This window comes from Hetaerina americana, unplaced genomic scaffold (genome assembly GCF_022747635.1).
Source record: "Hetaerina americana unplaced genomic scaffold, ioHetAmer1.1.p SCAF_20, whole genome shotgun sequence".
NCBI lineage: Eukaryota > Metazoa > Arthropoda > Insecta > Odonata > Calopterygidae > Hetaerina > Hetaerina americana.
The window spans coordinates 7,007,115-7,029,786 of NW_027286764.1; the positions used below are offsets into that span (position 1 = coordinate 7,007,115).

The window sequence follows — 22,672 nt, forward strand, 5'->3', positions numbered from 1 at the left end:
GGTCGGGGGTGGAAAGAGCGAGCGGCCCTGGGAAGGACGGCGGGCCGGGTCGGAACGGACAGAGGGCGGGGCCGCAACCCCGGGTGGAGTTCTCCCACTCCCGGTGTTCTCCTTCCTCCTCCCCCTTTTCCCCGTCCCGCGGCCCTATTGCCCCGAACACCCGCAGCGGCGGAGGGCGCAGAAAGTAGAACACTTTCGGTGAACAAAACAACAGCAAGATCCGAACCCAGATCGCCCCCTCCCCCTTGCCATATATATATATATATATATATACACACGCACACAATCACACACACGTACGTACGTCGCGATTGCAACCTCCGAGTGGTGCCGCTTCACACGCACAAACAAACACTGACACGCACACGGTGCTCCACCAACAGGGAGCGGCACCAAGGACGACGCACCAGCACCAACGGAGCCTCCCTATACCCAGCCAAACCCAACCCTCTCGGTCGAACCACGGGTGGAGGCGATGTGCATATATTTTTCCTTGGGATGAGCTGGACCCAGCATGCTTGTATGTCTCGCGGCTGCACGAACGCCGCAGGCACCGTAACACAAACACGCACCAACCTACCAGCGCTTGGCCCGTTCCATCTCCGCCGGAGAATGCGACGTCCGCTCTGCGGCTTCCCTCACTTCGGTGGAGGGCGGACTCCCGTGCTCTCGAGTCTCCTCCCTGACCCCTCCCCCCGTATTCGGGTCTATCCCGGAGTTGGGTCACTCCGTGCGGAAAAGGAATCCATGGCGACGTGGATCGAAGGGTGGGGGGGGGAAGAAGGGGGGTTGAAAAGGGGTCCGTGCGAAGCGGTGCAGTTCTGGGGGAGGTAGGAGTACTACAGGGATCGCGCGCCACTCCCCAACACACCCCTTCGATGGAGACACGGGGGCTGAAGAGGGAGGAAATGATTTCGAAGGCGACTCGCCCCTCCCGAAGATGCGGGGGCCGCCGAGAGAGCGCCCCTCCTGCGCCCTCTCGCTCGAGGACCCCTTGCGCCCGGTATAGGCCAACTCTCAACAGCGGGAACGCAACTCGGCCCCTTGGATTCCAGGAACACGAAAGGACTGCACACCTAAGGCGCACTCCCCGGATGGGACGCGGCTTCCGTGGAGAGGGAACACCGCCGAGGGGAACACCATCGACTCACCCGGCTCACTTCCGGGAGCCCCGACGACGGTTGAAAACGCGCGAACACACACACACACACTAAATATCTAGAATGCAAATTTATCTACATACGTACGTAGGCTATATGTGAATGCATTGAACGACTATGCCACACGTATGCAAAATCAGGGCTATATATGCCTTCTTATATAAATATGTATCGTGTATAAATGTGCACGTCGGGTGTATATATACATATATATCGATCTCCTTCGTGTCTCGTGTCGCCGATCGCCCGTTTCCCCTGGAAATGCTTTCTCTCCTCTCTCACTCGGTCGCATCACCTTGGAAACGGGATCTCCATCCCTGCGAGCTCGCAATCCCGATCCTCCGGAAGCACCCAAGGGGGAGAGCGGGTCACCGGCGAGTGGGGGTCGGCCGGCGGCGACCACGGAGGGCGCGAGGGGCGGACGGACGACGCGCCGCCGGCCCTGGAGGCGGTGACACACGGAGATCCACCCTTAGCGACTGAGCCACGATCACTCCAACGGACCTCGGAACTGCGCGGGACGGGTAGCGGCGGCGGGGGAGGGTCTTCTACTCCCTCTTGGGCTGGGGTTCCCTCCGCGCGGGGGGTGGGAGAGATCCTCCCCACCGGAGGAAGAACTACCCCCCCACCCCTTCCACCTCCTTCCCCTCCCCCCCTCCCTCGTGGGAAGGGACCACTGCATCCCTGGCAGATGCTATTGATCGGGCCACGCGGACCCACCGCCCCTCCCGCCCCACCCATACAGCCCTCCCCTCCTCACTTCCCCATCTTCTCATAACCGCCCCTCCAGGGTTTCGTGTGATATTGCGATGAATCGAATGTGATTCCTGCGAGATATCGATCGCGCTGCGATGTCTGAGAGCTTCCAAGAAGGATGTGACGTTGGGTCGCTCAAATTTTGCGATGTAGATCATCGGCGAGAAATTAATATTGCGAGATTTAAATGCGGGTTTTAGATGATTAAAATATGTTATTATACCGCCGTGATTGATAAGACGTAGCTTTGAATATTTTCCTGCGAGTTTGGAGCAAAATATGAGTTCGTCATAAAAAAAGAGTAAATGACGTCTCTCCATCATACAGGATGTCACATTTTGTAGATATTCTTCGATGGTTCCCTAATTTACACCATGGCTCGAGCATGCCACCTATTTTCTTTTTTCATTGGTGTTAATTTATCGTGAACTGTAGGCTTTGTCATAATGAGTATGTACCAGTTTGTAATACACCAGGGAAAGTCAAATGAAAACCTTGAAACATATAGTTTTAACCTCATAGTAATTTCTTAAATAAAAACTTCTAACTTTTATTGTTTTCATATAAACTCTCCATGGTGTGAAATAGAAATATTCCAGCACTTTGAAAGTTCACGATAACTTCAGAAATACTACCATGGCTTTCCCTGCTGCTAAGGCCAGGGGTGTCAATACATACTTGGTGTCCCTGACCCGGTCAAGGGGAGTCTCTTAGAGAAGTAATAATGCTGCTTAGGAACTATCTCACGCGTAAACTTTGTTGAGCGAGAAAGATGAATCATCAACTTCATCAATCATTAATAAAAATCAATGTTTCCTCTCTTATCTACTCAACAAACAAATGCTCCTCTGTGGTGTATGCTGCTGCCATGTTCACACTATAGTTGCACCATACTGTTGCTTTCTGGCATCTTGCTGCTACCTGTGGGACGATCATCAAACCATGGCTATCAATATTACCAACTAAAAAGACAGTGGGACAGAATTTGCAAATTTTAGTGAATTTTCAAGGATTTCAATTGATTCACCCTCGTATTCCATAAACCTTAAACATAAGTAATTCAGGTGCTGCCTTAGGCTCCTTCCACTACATATTTGGTTCAATTTTTCCGATATGACCATGGAAACTGTGTCAAAGTGTACTCTATTTCAATTTCTCACTAGTTCAATGGTGTAGAGCAGGGAGGCTGAATGCCCTTCCGGTGTCGTTGAAACTGCTGGACGTACGTAGGCGGTGGTATCTCGTTCGACCTTCATTAAGGAAGTCTTCGATTTTTTCGAGGAAGAGTGTAGTATGAACTGAACTGCGTGTATGTATCGCCATCTCCCAAAGCTGCTGGTGTTCATATTTGCAACCAAGTCGTGGGGAATACACTTCGACGCCCTTAAACCTTCTTAGTTCATAAAATTTGGTTTTCGTACTCGTTAAAGACTCGTAGCAGCTGCAATATCTCCATAGTAATAGACAAAATATTGACTCAAAACCTTTTTGGCAATAATAACACTTTTAGATGCGGTACTACAGTGAGTAGAGAGCTTGGCTACTGAAATCATGTTTTGGGTTCGATTCCGGCGGATGCATCCAGCTTCCTCCAAAAAATGTGATTTTTCAGGCACCCGATACTACGGGAAAATCGCAGATGTCATAATCGCAGACGCGTGCCTTAAACACGCCGCTGGATTTAGCATTAGGTGAACTTTCCCCATCCAAACTGGTGAAACTAACGGGTTAAGTGCAGTTTTCACAATGTCAACAATTATTCATGGCCATCATACGAGTTAATAACAAAAAATACCCAAATCTGTGTACCCCCTGCCAATTATTTTTCAGAACTACTTAAATTAATAGACAAAAAACAGGAGTAGGCTCGTTGAGGCACCCTCCGAAGGAAAATGAGACGCATCCATTCTAGGTTTCACCTACATTCTTTGTCAAATGAGTAATGTGGTTAATTCTGGGCAAAGAGGTTTGAAATCCATCCTTACATCTAGCTCCTTACAGTGGATGCATTAGTTAAGTGCAAGAGCCTCCTCTATCCAACCGTGACTGAGCCAGAACGAATGATTCACAGCCTAAGGCCTTCATGTATAATATATGTATTGGTGTACGTTGTGGTAACAGTAAGTAACGCCTTGAATTGATTTTAAAGACTATTTTATCCAGGAAGATATTTTTCGCATCAAATTGCCATGAGGATTATAGTTCACAACAACTTTTTCCGATCAGTCAGACACGAGAAGGCCTTGGTATTCCACTAATGTAACAGCGAACGTGACGAAATACGTATACTATCACAGCTCAGGATGTGAAAGTGCGTTGCGTTTAGGACGAGTGGAACGGAAGGTTCTCTCGTCTATGGATTCACATGACCGACAACCGAATGACTGATAAATCGGTCATTCGATTGGCATCAGCCAGTCTGCAGATACCCGGTTAAGCGATCAAAGCTGCTTGATTGGGAGTTTGACCGCACGGTACGATTAGATGTGGAACTGGCTAAAGCAGTGCTACCGCAGCATTCGCCGCTTCCTGGCGCACACGCCCCCAGACGAGCCTGCTGGAGCTGGAAGCCGAGTGAAGAGTCCGCGGCCAGCAAGGGTTTCCTCGTATTTAAACAGGGTTAGGAAGATCGCGCGGCTGAATGATCGAAAGTAACAGGAACTACGCACATATTTGAGCTCCATTGAAATAAAGTTTTCCATTCATTCCAAGGGCAATTTCATTTACCTACTTATGTACAAGGATTGCCCAAAAAGTAACAGGGATGTTGGGCGGGATGAAGGGAGGAAGAAAGTACTCAGAGCTGAAGAGGGACCTGATGTAAAGTAGGATGTTGTGTTTTGCTAGGGGTCACAAATTATTTAATTAGTAATTATGTCCATCCAAAAACCTACCTTAACCGGTAGATTACCTAATAATATATATATATATATATATATATATATATATATATATATATATATATACACACACATTCATGCATGAAATAACAAATACTCATTCCCGGTCTAGAAAATATTTTTTCACTCGTGATCTGCCTGATTCCGCCTTCGCCACTTCTCCTGTGTGTGTCCTTTATGTGTGTTCCTATCCTTTTTTCCTTATATCTGTATATATATATATATATATATATATATATATATATATATATATATATATATATATATATATATATATATTATATATGTATAGCTTTGGAGCTCCGGGCCAGGAAGTTGGTAACGATGAAGGATGTGTGGCTTGGCGCTCTATCGCGTCGTGGTACCAACAAAATAAACACTTAAGGTGGAGGCACGTCTTTCCTCTCGGGCTGCTCGGATCAAACTAGCGACTGGCTGCGTTGGCAGGGCAGACCTCCACCACATATCCCGACCGCTTTTATCGTGCGGCCATGGATAGTCGCGTCACAATAAAATCATGTGCATCACTTTTACAATGGACCATTTATGTATGTATGTACGAGTATTTATATACGTGTGTGTGTGTGTATAAAATCACACACATGTACATAAATACAACACACATGTACATACACTCACCCACAGGAGAGGGGTCTATTCGGCCCCTCACCGAGGCACTCTTCCGGACCCCATTCCAATTGGGACTCGTCCCCCTCTTTCCCTTGCGATCATAATTGGAGTGGAGAGAAGGACGGGGGGGGGGGGCGGAGGGGTGCGCTTTGAGGGTACGTGTCTGAGGGTTGGAGAGGGCAGAGAAATCATGAAATTATTATCCGCTCTCGCCCCAGCAACCAAGCACGCCGTCCGATCGATAAAGACCCTCGAAGTGAGTGGAAGAGGCAGGAAGACGTCGCAGGGAACCCCGCCTCCACGTAGAAAGGGAGCCTGGATTAAGCAAAAGAATGGATGGCCCCCTTGCGGGCGACAACCGTGTCGAGAGGGAGGGAGGGACCCACACCCCCTTGCGCAATGGGTCACGCTGCACCGACCGTAATGCCATCATTTGGAGGGAGACGCAGCGGCTGGGCTTCGTGAATCACAATCATTAAAAATTCATATTAAAGAGAAAAACTCTCCTGCTATCACTCCAATTATGCCTTCGTTGGCTCCGTGCTGGACACGTTAACTGCTCGCGTCGCCAACCCTTAACGGGCGATCGTGCATTCATTCGCACGTGGACGACGAGCACGAGGTGGCGCCGTGCAGGGTGACCCCCTCATCTTCACTCTCGCTCGAGATAAACGAAGGGAACCTCGCAGCTCTCGAAGAAGGCCATTTCCCAATCACACTACTATTCATCTGCCTCGCTCGCTATTATCGAATCTCAGTTCGAATGAAACCGAAGCGTCGGAAATCGAAAGATTCACGAATCGAATTAGCTCGTCCCTCAAATCGATGATGACGTAAACACTTCAGGAACACTACTTTGAATCATTTAGAGCAGTGGTTCTCATTCTACAGGAAGCACTTCTTTTATCAATTCCAAAATCGGCAAATGTGTCTCTCAAAGATTATCTCTGGGAATGGAAGCGGCGGAGGAGGAAAGACGATATGCGAGAGATATGAGATCCCGGAGCGACTATTTCAAATCTCTACTGGAACGACCTTTCGTCAAAGACTCGGGTGGAGTGCTAATCCCGCCATGCTCGCCCTCATTGGAGAAGGCCTAAATAATTGAATGGGGCCTGCCCTGGATGAGAATCGTGAAATGCACTCCCTCAAAGATACCCAAAGTTGGCAGTATTAATGACGGATCGACAGGAGCCAATTGTTGCGATCTGTTGCTATTAAACATACACCCGATTTTATACTGTAACTAACACTTAATTTATTTACCGCTGATCCAGACATATGCCGAGATATAGACTCTTCAATTGTAATTTGAGGATACGTCTAGTAACCTCGTAAATTTTAGTGCTTGGTGGTAGTAATGGAATCACGCATCGAATCTGAAAAAAATGAACATTGCGCGACGAATTTCCGGGAAAATAATTGCTTACGCAAGTAGACTCGATGTAGTAGCGCAAGATTGATGGTCCAAGTTTCCAAAATTCCCGATAATGACACCTACTTCGAGCGTTCCCATGGAAATGATACTCTGGGGTCATGGGGACGTTGCATTGAAGAAACTTTGATACATCAAATGAATAGTGGGTAAATATTCGTGAGAGAGATCTAAGGAGAGGTGCTGTTGGTTTTGTTTAGTCTTCACTACGATAATTACGCGTCGCAAACTGATTTCGTAAACCAACAGACTACAGAATAACCCTTCCCGAAGAGAGGGGTTTGTTGGGAGAAATCCTATGGAGGCAGGAAGTGGATGAAGGGGGTATTGACCGGCAGTGGGATGTTGAAGACTGTGATAGAGGGGAGAATGTTGGGCAAACGATGGAAAGGAAGGAGCAGGATAGGGATGTTGGACAGGATGAAGGGAGGAAGAAGTTACTAAGAGATGAAGAGGGACCTGATGTAGAGTAGGATTTTGTGTTTTCAAAAGAATCAGTAAATATTTAATTAGGAGATGTGTCCATCCAAAAACCTACCTTAACCGGTATATTACCTAATAATAAATAATACATACATATATATATATATATATATATATATATATATATATATATATATATATATATATATAATTATGCGAAATTATCACGGATGTAAATAATAGTGTACGTCAAGTTAGCACTAGCGAACAGAAACAAAAACACAGAAATACACAAAAAAGAAAAGAAACTCACACGTTTTCGAATTTTCGGAGGTCAAGCCACCTATCTAAGGGAGAGAAGGAAGGAACAGAGGAGAAGGTTTTAGCAGAAGGGCTGGAGACGCTGGATGTAAGGGGAAGGTGGAGAAGGGTTTGCGAGGAGAAGAGTTGGGAGGGGAAGACTTATGTGCAGGAATAATATGGAAGGTTTTAGGAGTGGAGGGGAGATGAAAATATGTGAATGTTGGGGTAATTAATGTCTAATTTTAACACCTGGAAAAATGTTCTATTGCTCATGAAGCAAAGAGCCTACTAAGCGATATCTCCTCCGTCCACTTCCCTCGTCACCCAAATTTACAATTCCAAAAAGAAATATTTCCAATCATTTATGAAATGAACCAAATGAAGAACTCACTCACTTTAATCGCCTTTCTGTCTCTCCTAATCCTAACAATCTTCCTTCTACATAGTTCCAAGTGTACCTTCTTAAGCCTGAGAACACCGGACGCCCTACTCTCTCTAGCACCAACTCTCGCTCTCGCTTGTAATTCGCCTTTTTTTAAATTTTTACTATGACTTCGATTTTTTACTAATTATGATTCCCGATTGTCCGAGGCAAGAGCAAATATTTATACCTCTAGGTACTGCAGTCCATCTCCCTTCTCTTATCTTTGTTGTCTGACATGCCCAAATGGTGTTGGGTCCTGATCATTTCCTCTTTGTCTAAGTTAAACTTGTAAACCCAAAGCATAAAAGGAATTAAGAACGGAAACGCGCCGGTGAAATTATCATTTACAAAAGGAGGTACTCGATAACAGTAATTGAGTCCGCCTGACCTTCGTGGAAGCAGGGTTAGAGGGGATGGAGGAGGCATCTGAGGACACAAAGGAGGATTAGAAAAGAAGCTGCACAAGCAAAGGAGGGTCACCGGGGGCTGATTACGGCCGGACGGGAAGAACGAGAGGCCGAGAAACGTGGAATTCTCGGCTGAATACTCGAGAACACCCTGACCAAGTCCTCAGCAAAGGAGAAGAAACGTCCATGAAATCCCGATCCTAGCGAGGAAAACCCAAGATTATATTTAATGTGGATAAGGTACAAAAGATTTAATAAATAAATTGACAAATATCCTCAAGGCAACTGGCGAGTCGGACATGGAAACGGAGGCAAATATGGATTTGACCGGCTTAATTGAAGATGTGGGATTAATTCTCCCATCCGTGACAGGTACCAATTTTGAGTGGGGCAACCTACTAATCATTATCTTGTTTTTTTACCACCGCCACTGCCTCCCATTCGACAAAACTCGACCCTTTCTTCAGTTTTTGATTCCCCAGTTGCATATCTGAGTGGCCTTGTGATTTTCTGCTACACTCATTCTTCGTGTTGAGTTCGTTTCGTCTTCAGGAGATAACTTTCTGCACTCCCCCCAAGCTGCGTCAGGTCTTTTGGATCTGGGATTACGGCCTCACTCCCTCCGGAGCCTCTCAACGGGACGACGTCGAATGACCGACCACTTCGCTTCAGACGCAAAACTCCGCCACCAATCGTCTTTCGCTGGACTCGAATTTTTTCCTTTTCCTCAGTATATTTGAGGACCTCAGTTTATCTCAAGACTTTCACGCAAGTTAACATAAGTTGCAATACCGTTGTGCAGTTTAAATAAGGAAGAAATGTCATTCCTTTTCAATTGTCCATCATAATTTATTCAATGAGCACGAAATTCGGATGAAAAATTGTTATCTTTAGTTTCAACTTCGACTTAATGCCTGAAAATGAAGCTTTATTGGACCTCGATTTTAAAGAAAAATTTATTCCTGTGAAATAAGGCATATTATATTAAGTTTCGATGAAAATACAAATACTACGCGGACTTAAACGCAAAATCATTAAAATTTTATTTAAAAAAATAACGAGCTACAATGTCATATCGGCATACATTTCTTTTGCGCATGTTTTCCCCTAACTTCTTCGAAACCAATGCGCATCGAAACACGGAAGGAACCATCTTGGGGAGGCCGGGAAAGATGGAGTGAAATGACCAAGCAATTAATTAGTGTAGTCCATACACGCTTTGTGCACGGAGTGTGCTGTTGTTGGCGAGGGTTGTGGCGCGGGCGACGAGTTACAAGAAGGAAAGTGGGCGCGCGCTATAATTTGGCGCCACCACGGACGATCGCTCGTTGATTTTCCTCGCAGTACTCTCGATTGCGTCATTTTTTCTTTCAAAGTTGTTTCACATTTTCCTCCGAGGCGACAATGGCGGTCAAGAGCGGAATATTAATCTCCTTCTAGGACTTCCCCCTTCGACGAAAACAAACGAGGACCGATGAAGGGCGCTGTCGCGAGGAATAAAATCGCGTGCTAAGTCGAATCGGCGAAAATGTTTCATCGCTTTACATCTTACAACTGTCGTTCGGGCGATACCGACTGAATGACGTCATCGACGCACGCACGACTCGACCCACACTCGAGCACTTTGGTTCCAAACAATTGATTGAAAGGTTTGCGAAGATTCTCGAGTGGCTTTTTCGAACGGGCTCTAAAACGTTTGAGTAACTCGGTCGCCCAGGTGACATATTTGTAATCATTAGGTTGTCAAGCACGGCTAAATAAGACTTATCCGCATCTAATGTAAATTTACGGCATTACTTGGGCCCAAAATCATTCGTATTTGACGAAGGAAAGGTGGGTCTGTCAGTGCATGTGCGACGCCCAAATAAGGAGACATGAACTTACGTAATGAGACTGCGATGAATGACCGATGTCCATCTCTTCAGGGTTGCATCTGTAATGAAAAAGAAAAAAGATCATTAACTGAGGTTGTCGAACACAAATGCAGTGCAGAGCCAGTTAACAACAGACAATGGCGATTACCATGACATTTATTTGAGTCGACCTACGTTCCACCCCACCGTGGACTATACAAACGGTGCATTGGAAGGGCTTGGGCGTTTTGATGACCCCCAGATCTTTGCTGGCGGGACAATGGCCGTGATAGGGTCACCTATGAATATGTTAATCTAGATAGATCTACGGGGAGGAGCTAGACGAAAGGTAGTCCGCGTAGCGTGTGTTCCTCATTGAGGCGCCTGAAAAAGGCGTCTGACCTCAGTGGGGCGGCTACTTCAGTGAGGGTGACACGTTGAAACCACAATTGATTAAGGCAACAAGAAACAACCTCAATAATATATCCTAGGGAATGATGATGGACGCAAGCATCGAAATTTGTCCTAGCAACTACAGGACTCGGCCCTCTGGGCGGTGCGCCGTTCCCGGCAAAGGAACAGGGCAGCCTTTCAGGATCATCGTTACACGAAATCATCAAGCAAGGTCGGGACCAGGGATTATGATATTAAAACGCTCGTCTATTCAACTGTCTTCGCTGTTTGTGTTGGTTGGTAAGCATTTCCGGTACACACTTTGCTCACAATTTTTGATATCCGAGATTTTCCGTGACAATCGTGTAAATAAGCGGTGCGTCCAATAGGAGGAAATTCTTTGGCCAGAGCACCAATCTGTCGACCAGATCGCAGTTCTTTGTCCACTTGTTGAACATCCATCTGGATACTGTGCCTGCCACTCAACTCTCCATCATTCACATCTGTGCGACCATTTTTGAGGTCTCGACACTGATCTCTAAGTCTCGACGGCGGCTGATAATCCTTTTGTTCAACCGAAAATCGAATCACAGCACGCTAGCTGGAGCAACTGGGAGGGGGGAGCAATGATTCTCGAGGACATTGTTATCTGCATTAAGCGACAGGAAAACGATTGCTCAAGCAAAACAATCTCTTCAGTAGCTTCGAAAAAAGTCAATAGATGATGCTGCATGGGTACAACTTCGTTCTGACGCTACAACATTTTAATCAAAGAGAATGGCGCTTACTTTTTCGAGACCTCGTATCTAAAAAGGGATATCGAAATCCCCAAACGAAACTATGAGGAACTGTCAATTGGAAAAAGAAAATCATGGATTGCTGACAACATTATTAGGAAGATATTTATCAGAAAAGGAAAGGAAAGAATGCAATCTCTCTATAAGGTAGAAGAAAATGCAAAGACATAAATATCATAACATTAAATTAAATAAGGTGGGAAATTCAATGGGTAAAAGAAGCAGGGAGGAAGACGCATTGTGAGGACACGGAGAGTTTACAATCGCAGGGAGAAATACCCGCATTCTACGGAAAGGCAAGAGCACTTTAAGGAAGAGAGAAGGGAAATTTCTTGCGCATAATTGAAGCTAAAACAGGGAAATTATGAATGAAACTAAAAGAGATTAGAGAGAGATGGAAAGAATACATCTGGGATTTATAAGGTAAGGAGATTATGTCAGCAAGTTTAGACATACAGGTAGAAAGATAATATGGCGTAGATGAAGGCAGCTTAGGGCTAGGAATATTTGATTATGACGCAGAAAAGTCATTACGGAGGCTGAAACCGAGCAAGACCGTGGGGACAGATGACATCCCTGTGATACTACCTATGGTTCGAGGAAAAAACGCGCGTAGGAAAGTTTTCACTGTCTATCTCGTTTTTCATTTGTGAGGGAGGAAGTAGGCTGTAGTATTTCTTTAGATCAGCGTTAGTTCCATGCCAAAAAAGGAAAGGCAGCCGTATATGAGGACTAGGTAGCAATGCGTTAGATTTCTCACGCATCTAATGTGGTTCTCTGGATCATCAACAAGAGGATGGAGAGCAGGGCAAATGATTACTTCGGGATGGATCAGCTTGGGCTCAGAAAGGACAGAGGTATGCGTGAGGCCATTGGAGTAATGAGGCCACTTGTAGAGAGGAATACCATCAGGATTTATTTGTCCGTTTCGTAGAATTTGAGAAAGCGTTTGATAGAGCGACTTGGGTAGAGTTTATGAATGCTATACAGGAGATGGAGTAGATTGGAGGCGTGTGCGACTTATCCGCGACCCATACATTTCTCAGACTGCCAAGGTGCGAGTGGTGTATGGGATGGGCAGTGAATTTCACAGGGTTGATGCAGGGGTGTGTTTTATCACTAAACCAATAACTCAGAGCTGTTGACTTACAATGATGAACCCCACGACCGGGAGGGAAACTGCCCGCGTCAGCCGAGACGGTCACCGCCGTATGAGGGTGAGGGAAGGTCTTGGATTAGCGCACCGCCTTGGATTTGGGCGTTCTGTCACCTCTGACGGCATGGCCATTGAGAAATCTGACGTCATGCCTGGATTATTGGCATCAGAGGGACCGAAGGGCCAACAGATACCCACTTCCGGGGAACAAACAATATTTCCTTCATGACAATACGTTGAAATCAATAACTTACGATGTCATACTTTTCCCTTTCGAATGCGATGACTTCTCTGAACTAATTTGATGGGCTAAATTTCTTTACCTTTAGCAACTGGTCGCATTACTTTGGATTCCAAATAAGAGTATTACGAATGTTTAAGGTGTGTTATTTGACCAGCGATGACGTATCGCAACATTTTGCAATTAAACTAATTTTATAGTTAATTGGAAATGGATTGAGAAAAGTATTGATAGCGACTGCCAAAAATCCTGCAAAAATTTCCTTTTGTTGTGCTTATTTTAACAAAATATTAAAATATAGACTTCACAAATGAACCATTTTATTGTTCAAATTTACAATTAAAACTAAATCTTACAACCAAAAGGAAGGAAAGAAACAACAACTCTCTCCCATGATCTCAGCTATTTGAAATATGGATCCAACATTTATAATAATGTAAAATCTACAAAGCAGAGCAATCTCAAATGACTTGGACATCGACATACACAACCCGTGATCCAGCAAAAGGGTGCCCCGCCGCGCAGGTGAATGTAGATAAGGGCTATTATATTTGTGAACTGTCCGCCCGGAATGTGTAGAATAGTAACCGGTAATAAGTGCATGATTTGCACGTGTGCCTGCCATCTTGTGACGTATTTTCTTGCCCCCTTTGTGTAGGTACATGAATAGCTGCTGACCATGTACTACTCGTAATGTACGTAGGCATGTTGTATGATTGGCGTTCGGTCGTCCCCTCTCCACGCGGCTTTCGGGTGAATCGCGAGGTCCCAGGTGCATGAGGAAATACGAGGGAACATTTGTAGAATGGCTGGTGACCTACCACCCCCGTGACACGCCCTTGCGACGGCTTGCGGGGCATTGGTATTGCGGGGCAGATGCAGATGTGTGTGGCAGGGGGTGAAGGTTTAGTGAATAAGGGAGGATATGGGAGAGAAAAGGGAAATGGGAAAAATATTCAGTAAAAAACTATCACTCCTTTCGCTGCGTGCGTGCAAATTTGACTTTTGCCGACTTTATAATGTTATGTCGGCTTGACCGAAGCACGATTTAGTAACCAAAGTATCCTAGTCGACAGAGTACAATTGTGGCTCACGGGCGTGGTCAACATCCCGAGCATCAGCTCCAGGTTTCATCGGTTCGCGTTTCCCCGACGAAAGATGGGCGCGAGGGGACGGAGTATTCGTGGCCTTCCCTGCCACGGGACGAACCCGGAGGCATGGCGCTCGCCCGCCCCCCGGTGGGAGGGAAACCGCCGCAGGCCAAGCGCGCTCTCTCCGCGAGAAGTGTCGCAAATAGGCGACGAAGCATCGCGGCGGCAGCGAGCGGATCTCAGCCTTTTAAGGAGAATGGGCCGCAAAGAGGAGATAAATCCCCGCCTCCCTCGACCAATCCTCGTCCCTTCCCACTCTCGTTGCCAAGGGAGGCGATAAATAAACACGCTCTCCGTCAATGGGACGGGAGCCAAGGGGAGCGAGAGCTCATTGCCGAGGCACGGGACGGCCCCTACCCTAATGCAGCCAAATGTTTTTTTATCGCCAAGTCGCACGCAAACAAACACACGCACCGATGTGCGAGAGTGTTTTCCGAGCGGGAGGAAAGAGACACGGGGGGGGGGGGGGGGGTGAGCCCTTTCGCATTCATCACCACGGTCTCCTCAACTGAGATGACCACCGCCGATGGGATCGGAATACTTATACAAGGTGATCGGGTCTGTAAGATCGCTGAGCGGCTCTCGCGTTTCGATTCGGAGACCGACTCGCGTGGGGAGGTGAGGCGATGAACAGGATCGTCTTTTGGTCGTTCCCAGAGCAGAGAAGACATTTTAGACGGGCACAATGCGCGCGGGATATCACATTGCAAGTCTCTCGCATTTAGCACAGAGAAGCGTGCGTTGGAGTGAGAAGGAGACAACGCACTGCAGTGCTTCATTAGATTCGACGTTATTAATTATCGTTCTTTTTAATCGAAAGTTGCATTATATCTCGCGAAGAACGCGAAATACAACCCCCATCGCTCGTTCATTTTCTCACACGCAAAAGAGAAAATGAGATGCGAGAGAAATAGGTCTATGATTGATCACTTCCACCGTGTCTCCGTTTTTAAATGTTGATGTTACGTTAGCCGTTTTTCAAACTCTGAGAGCCTTCTTTAGAAACTGAACCGCGATGTAAAACTCGTCCTCCGTCCCATCAGTTGGAAGAAGGGAATATCAAGTCTCAATTTCACCCCGAATGCAGTCGTTAAATATAACCATAAACACAGTAATCAACCCGAAGGTCGGTTTGGTAGGTGATGGTAGAGTTCACCCAGTACTAAGCCCTATACGGAGTGTGAAAATTCACACATCAGGGTAGGGGGGCCAGTTCCTTTCCCTGTGCCGGTTATGGTTTCCCAGGAAGATCTGGTACCCGAAAAATCACTTTAGCTTGGGTGGAGCTGTAGGTGCCCAGAGTGCCTTGCCCGGGAATCGAACCCGGGACCCTCCGGTCAGCAGTCCAATTCTCTACCCACTGGACTACCGCGACCTATTCGTTAAATATATAAATTAATTAATTTAGTGATTCCACATTAATACTTTCACGTTAATAATACCCAATTTCCTCAATGATTTTGCAAAGTGCCCAGATTTCACGGCATTCCAAGTTGTTTTGAGCATTCACAAAACCCGCGAGATGCCGCATAAGGCCCCTTCTTCTTCCTTCCGGATGGTGTCGCTTGAAAATATATGAACTAAATCCGACTGTTGGTTCACTAATGTGAACTTGCAATGCTAAAGGTTGAATCTGCCTCCTTAGACCACCCCTGCAATTGCAGCTGTTTTAGTTTTCATTTGGCTGATTTTATATTTCATAGCTTCTGTTCTATGACTCCGAAACTGACACCGCATTGACAAGACAGGCATCAGGATGCTTAGAGCACACACTGTGCGAGGGTATGTTCGTATCTATATATTCGCAAATGTATCCCCCTTTCATCCATCCGACCCTCGCAATTAATGGTCACAAACAAACCTGCGGGGACCTTCTCCTTGTGCTAGGTTTCCTTCTGGAAATCAAAAGAGACCACCAATTTGATGCATAAGTACAGCTAGAAGACACGACCCCATTATGTGTTTTCTCACGTCTGCATATTTTAACCCCTCCCCTTTTTCCTCCTTTTCGTGGAATATACGTCTTCTCGGAGGGTGCGTCGAACGCCAGTAGGACCACTTCCATTACTTCCTCCATGTGAAAGTTCGGCATGTTCTCTTGTTCTACTTGCGTCAACGACACATTTATAAAACTCGATAATCTTGACCTATTATTCTTTCAGCATCTTTTGTGCCGTTTTAGTTTGAATTCTCATTCGTGGATCATTTATTTTAATGCATATTGAACAACATGACGTTGATCTTGGAATCTCAGCGATGTCTCCGTCGATAGCAATCGCTCTTACTTTCTGAATCCTCATTCTTTGGACATCCGAGAGCCTTTTGGGGCGTGTATCTCCATCGCCCGTTAGAAAACAGATGACATGCGGGTGTTCTGAACGATGTCGACAGCTTCGCGCAAATATTCCCGATCAAAGAACAACCCGACTGGGGCAATCACTAATTGAGTCATCCGAGTCGCCTCCTGCGTCCCCGCTCATGCCCATGACCTCGTCAACCACTCCCCCACATTCCTCCTCGCCCCCCCCTCTCCCATTTCGCCGAAAAATCAATGTGAGGGACAGAGAGAGAGAGAGTAAAAGCCATCCAGCCTCCCTAGCCCACCGCATCCCACCTTCCCCCACCCCCTCAACGTCAAAGGGTATCGGGCACCACGAAGCAAAAAAAACGGAGGAGAAAGCCAATGCCATTAGCTCTCGAGAGATAGTGAATCGCTTCAGGTGAAAGTTACCTAACAGAGTATCGGTTAAAGGAACTCCGCTACCGATACCCAGCTACTTTTTCCGGAAACGCACCGATGTTTTAGTGCTTAAAAATACTCCCTATGCAGAAATACCGAGACTAAAGTAAAGAAAGCGGTTCTAGGGCTATCTCCAGCAATCCCAATGGTGCATACGAGTATATCGTATTTTTACGTGGTACCCTGTAAGCCTCCGCTAGGGTGTGTGGCAGGTGGTGATGAACGCACCAGTTATGGAAAACCAAAAATTAATATTTCCCTAAATGTTAGTTACTATATGTATTTATCATTATATATTATATATATAATATGTATGTACATGTATATATAAAAAAAAATATATATATATATACGTATGCATATGTATATATATATATATATGTATGCATATGTATATATATATATATATATGTATGTGGGTTGCTGTAGTCCAGGGGGTAAAGTATTGGACTACTGACCGGAGGGTCCCGGGCCCGATTCCCAGGCAAGCCTCTGAGCACCTGCAGCTCCAACCAAGCTATGTGATTTTTCGGGTACCAGATCTTCCTGGGAAGCCATAACCGGCACAGGGAAAGGAACTGGCCCCCCTACCCTGATGTGTGAATTTCACACGCCGTATAAGGCTTAGTACTGTTGATGAAGGCTTAGTAAGATGGTACCTAGTAACAATGTTCCCAAGTTACTTTTTGTAGACATAACTAACTATAAAATTAGTACAATAAATCAAAATTGAAATTTAATGATAAATATATAGTCATATGTCTTAAAAACTGGTGTTTATAATAGTTCGTATTATTCGCCAGCAAATACAAAATTGTACGTTAAGCAAGATTGACGTCATCCGAAACCTGCGCCATATGTTCTCGCTACATCATCAAGGTGAACGCATCCGAAGTTTTGCGATTTAGTATTCTTTCGATCGTGGCTAATCGATACTAGGTCTTGATTGCCCCGTCTGTGAGTCATTAATATGTATTCAATCCCATGAGACTGGAAATCCATTCTGACACTGGTCAGCTAACAATCCAGAACACTTGCTTGGAATCACCTGCGTAGCTTCAAGTTAATGCAATTCACTTAGCATTGGAGAGAATCGTGATATCACCGCGACGCAACTCAGATGAGGCGGGAAAGATCGCGCATTTGAACGATCACTTTGTGTTGGGCGAAAATGGGCATCGCAGAAGAGGCCTGAGGCAGAGCACAGTGGCGGCGGCCCTGGACCCTGAGTAATAAGATTAAAAGAGAATTAATGAAGATTTGAATGTCGAGTGTCCTGCTGCATAATTCATAAATCTGATCTTTAAATAAAGTGGGTAATAGCACCAGATGTTTCGTGGAGAATCCATGGATAGAGATGATTGGCTAGAGAGAAGAAAGCATAAAGTGTTGAGGGGAGAAAATTGACCGGGGGGAAAAATTGGAGGAGAAAGGAGAGGTGTCACAAGACATACTGAGAGGCAGCGAATAGGTTACACAGTGTGTCCAATAAGTTTGAAGATCGTGGCTATAAAACCGGTACTATTCGCGCCATCTTCATGAAACATTAAGCAACTACTTACTAAAACCTTACCCTCCCCCAATACAAAGTTTAAGTCCATCGGATCACGTGCAGCCGTTCAGTAGCAGTTCGCGTGGTAGTATCGAAGTGGTCGCGGTCATAATTCCACGATTAATGAAAATAACGAGCAGCGTGGTGCGATTTAATTTTGCTTTAAAGCTGATAAAAGTGTGACGGAAACGTTCAAAATGATTAAATTGGCTTACGGTGCATCTTTTAGGTCTCAGGCTACTGTTTGTCAGTGGTATGACCTTTTTGCGGAGGGTAGAGAGTCGGTTGAAGGCGACGAAAGGAGCGGACGGTCACGCGTCACGAAGAGTTACGAAGACATCGATAAAGTCGCAGTTGTATTAGAGCACCACCGAAATGCGAGCCTTAGGTTGATAGGAGAACTAACTGGAATACCAAAAACCATCGTACAACGCATAGCTACGAGCTATTCGAAGAATAGGAAGCTAGGAGCGTGTAACGCGGCGATTGAAACTCACTTTTTAGCCAAAAAAATTAAAATGTTGGGCTTAAAAAGGAACCCTTTTGTGACAATAAAGTTAAACAGTATTTCAAAAGAAGGATCCTTGAAAGACAGGAAAAGGCTGAATGATCGTGCTGACGTGCGTATTACTTCTAATGGAGACTATTTTGAATGAAACGTTTGTTGAAAAAATGTTTGCAATACTTTTAGCGCCGTTTATAGCCACAGTTTTAAAACTTATGGGACGCACTGTGTATGAGAACATGTATTTTGTATCGACAGGAGAGACAACGCAACGGATTATGAGTGAAAGAGGAAAAACTAGAAAATTGGCCCTAGGACACGTAACGAGGGGAAGAGTAGCAAGTACATTCAGGGAACAGTGAACGACTAAAAGTTTCCTTGAATTTTGTACCACAATGTTTCCTACAGCCACCTTAATCAATCTTCTGCATAATATTCGCGACATTAAATGATAACCGAATATTTAAATAGTGACCCAACACGCGAGCCTTCGTCCATTGCATGCATTCTAATATTTTACTTAAATATCTTTGAAAATAAGATTTAAACGTCAAACTAATAATTTGGTGACTTCTGACTTGGTCTGCCCTGGACATGAAACCAGAGAACTGGGTGAGACCAGTATTCGCGTTATTGATCTCAAACCCTTCCATCCCTCCGAGGACGCAGATGGATGTAGCACATTGGTCGTGCCCCCGTGTGGCAAAATGGGGAACTACAACTCAGTTTCAATGCTTATCACGTTTTTTTAAATTAAGGGTGTTGGTGGTGAACGGAGTTTAGTAAATTTAGTAAAAACTATTTCATTTAGAATTAATACGCTATATCATATGTTCCTAATTCCAGAACACGTATCAATTTATTCACATGAAATTCAAGATTCCTGTAAACACTGAATTTTTATATCTTTTATTGCGCAAGTACATGGGTGGGAGGTGATGAAGTGGGTCCGTTTTTCTGTCGGTAAAACGTTTGAGCAGCCAGTCAGACAAGGGATTGCAGTCATTATTGAGTTCATTAGAATATCATAATGAAAGTTTATTGATATGGAACGCAGTTATGTACGGCGTGGAAACACGGTCATTGTAGCTGGATGATAGACGGGATGGATATGAATGGAATAGGGATGTTGGACGGGATGAAGGGAGGAAGTAAATACACAGAGATGAATTTGCAGAGTAGGATGCTGTGTCGTGTTTTTTTGGGAGAAACAAAATATTTATTCAGTGGTCGCATCCTTCGAAAACCTACCTTAACCGGTAGATTACCTTATAATACTCGTAATAATAAAAGCTACGAATGATATGGAAAGTTACTCCTATTCCTCCACCAATTATTTCCCTCCCGAGTCCGTCGTATCTCCCAAGTGTCTTCTATTAAGCTTTCCCTCGCCCTTCCTCGACCGTCCGTTTTCGCTAACATTTCCCCTATCAATACAATTACCTATCCCTCCCCCCCTTCTTTTCAATGCTTCCTCCATCTTTCACAGATCTCTCCCGGCAACCCCCCGTCTCCCTCCGCCATTCACTCCATTTTAGGGAAATCAGGCTCTAGTAATCCCATGCACAACAAACCGTATCAAAAATGCTCTAATTATAACCTGGCCAAATGAATCTTTAATGCATCGAAGATATTTTATAAGTTCCGGAAAATATCCGTATTTTCATTGAATAAATTTGAAATGCTCTCCCTGGGGCATATGCAAAATTCACCTCATGTCATTCGGATTCGATGCTCCTCGCTGGAGCTTGTCGTGTTTTCTGAATCGCGGTGTCATCCGTCACGAAGCCGCTTCGACAGCCGGGAGCCACAAGCGTGGCTCAATCCCAGGTGACCGGTGGTCACTTCCGGGACTGCGACCCCAGCCCGTGCTCCTTAAATTCGACATCCGAGTATTGATCGCAGCTCTACTCGCACCGTGGGATTTCGAATAATATTTCAAGATCATGAAGAGTTTTCCCACGTAACATTCTGGCTTTAACAAGAGATTCACTGGAAGTCTGTAAATCCCGCTGTAAATATGGGGAGGGGCTGGCGGGGGGAGGGGGCGGTTAGGGGGATGAATAGATAGATAGTCGTCTTTATTGTGGGTCGAGATTGAGACTATGGAGTCTCTTCTACCAACTTAACCCCTCCGGGATTAGGATACGAAGTAAGAACGACAGGCGATCGGGTCGATTTATCGAGTTAAGTTTCAATATCGATAACATTCAAGCAATGCCTTCTTGAAAGGCTCCCATTAGGTACCGGGAACGAATGACGTAGTACCCTCTTAATCCGAGATAAGTTTTAGTTGCTATAATATTTTTTGCTTCAACTCTCTCACCAGGCTCCCTTTCAACACGATATTCGTAAGAAGACGATTGAGATTCCTACTTCACGTCATAGAATTCATGATTTCTCTTAGATTTGCGGCAAATATTCGCGATCTTAAACCTTAAGTGGACTCATTTAATTTTCTTGCAACTATATTTATAATTTCCAATTCAATTATAAATACAATAACTACAACAGTGAAACGATCAAATAAAAAGATCTCTCCCCATGGAATGCAACCTTGACGCGGTGGAGGGGCTTGTGCGTTCCGATGACCCCTAGAGCTGTGCTGGTGGGAGTAATGATAATTATTCCTGGTAGGGTCACCCATGCCAGATAGGTCGAAGGCTGAAGGCAGCCAAATGAAAGGTAGTCTACGCAGCGTCTGTTCCTCAGTGAGGCGTGGCAAATGCACCTGACCCCAGTGGGGCGGCTATTAAGTGATGGTGTCACGTTAAAAACACTATTGAGGAAGGCAACGGGAAACCACCTCAATTATCATTCCCAAGTTTTCCATGATAAACAAAATCGGCCGCCATCGCACGAAATCCTTGGAAAACTGAATGGGCAGCAGAGAGGGAGGAGAAAACGTCAAATATGGGCGAATCAGTTAAGATAGGGACTTGGAATGTTACGAAGAAACAGGGAATGGGGATGTTAAAAAATTAACTCACGAGATAGAGAAGTGAAATGTAGATAGTTCAAAGTTGTAAGAGGTGAGATGGAAGGATATCGGGGATAGTTGGAACGAAGATTATAGCAATATGGATGCACATCGGAGGGTAGGAAAGCCAGCGAGTAGTGGCTAGAATATTTAACAAAAAAAGAAGTAGGAAGAAGCGTTCTAAACGAAAGAGTAGGTGAGTGATAGAATATTTAGGGAAGGGCAACCGAATGTGAGGACTATAGAACAATAAGTTTGATTTCGTACACAGATACGGAGTCACTTAAAATATTCAACAAGAGAGGAAGGTAAACGATGACTTAGGGGATGATCAGTTTGCTTTCAGGAAGAATTGAGGTACACGATTTAATATTGCAGTAATGAGGTCACTGATAGAAAGCAACATCAATTTATTGACCATATTCATTTTTTTAAACATTTTTCACATACAGCAGTAGGGATTAATTTACAGAGAAAAATATTTAAAAAACATGAAAGAAGACAAAACACAATACAGCATAACAATAAACCACGAGAACCGAACATGGACAGGGGAAAAATTTGATTTATTGAATGGTGGGATAAAGCTAGGGTGATGATATTTTTTTATGATGAATTAAAAGGATCGACAGTGTGAGGGAGGGAATTAAGAAGGGAAGAGAGGTGAAATAAAAGTGGGCGCTTAGTGAAGGATATCCTATGAATAGGCAGAGATGGGAATGGGTGCGGGTGGATGGAGTTGGTTGCATCCTGAAGTTGAAGAGAGAGAGCAGTTCAGGGCAATCAGTAGTCGAGTTTCGGGCGTTGTGGAGGAGTTTTAAATCAGCTTCAAGTCTGCGGTTTTGGGGACTAGAAATGGATAAAGA

General features: G+C 45.0%; 1 protein-coding gene across 1 annotated transcript in view; it reads right to left on the reverse strand.

Annotated features, from left to right (window-relative positions):
* Positions 1–22,672, reverse strand: part of Prosap (SH3 and multiple ankyrin repeat domains prosap) — a 427,994-nt gene that overhangs the window by 268,888 nt on the left and 136,434 nt on the right. Inside the window, exon 4 of the mRNA XM_071586042.1 lies at positions 10,323–10,371. The gene's annotated coding sequence lies outside the window, so the exon portion shown is untranslated. The remainder of the gene's footprint in view (positions 1–10,322; positions 10,372–22,672) is intronic.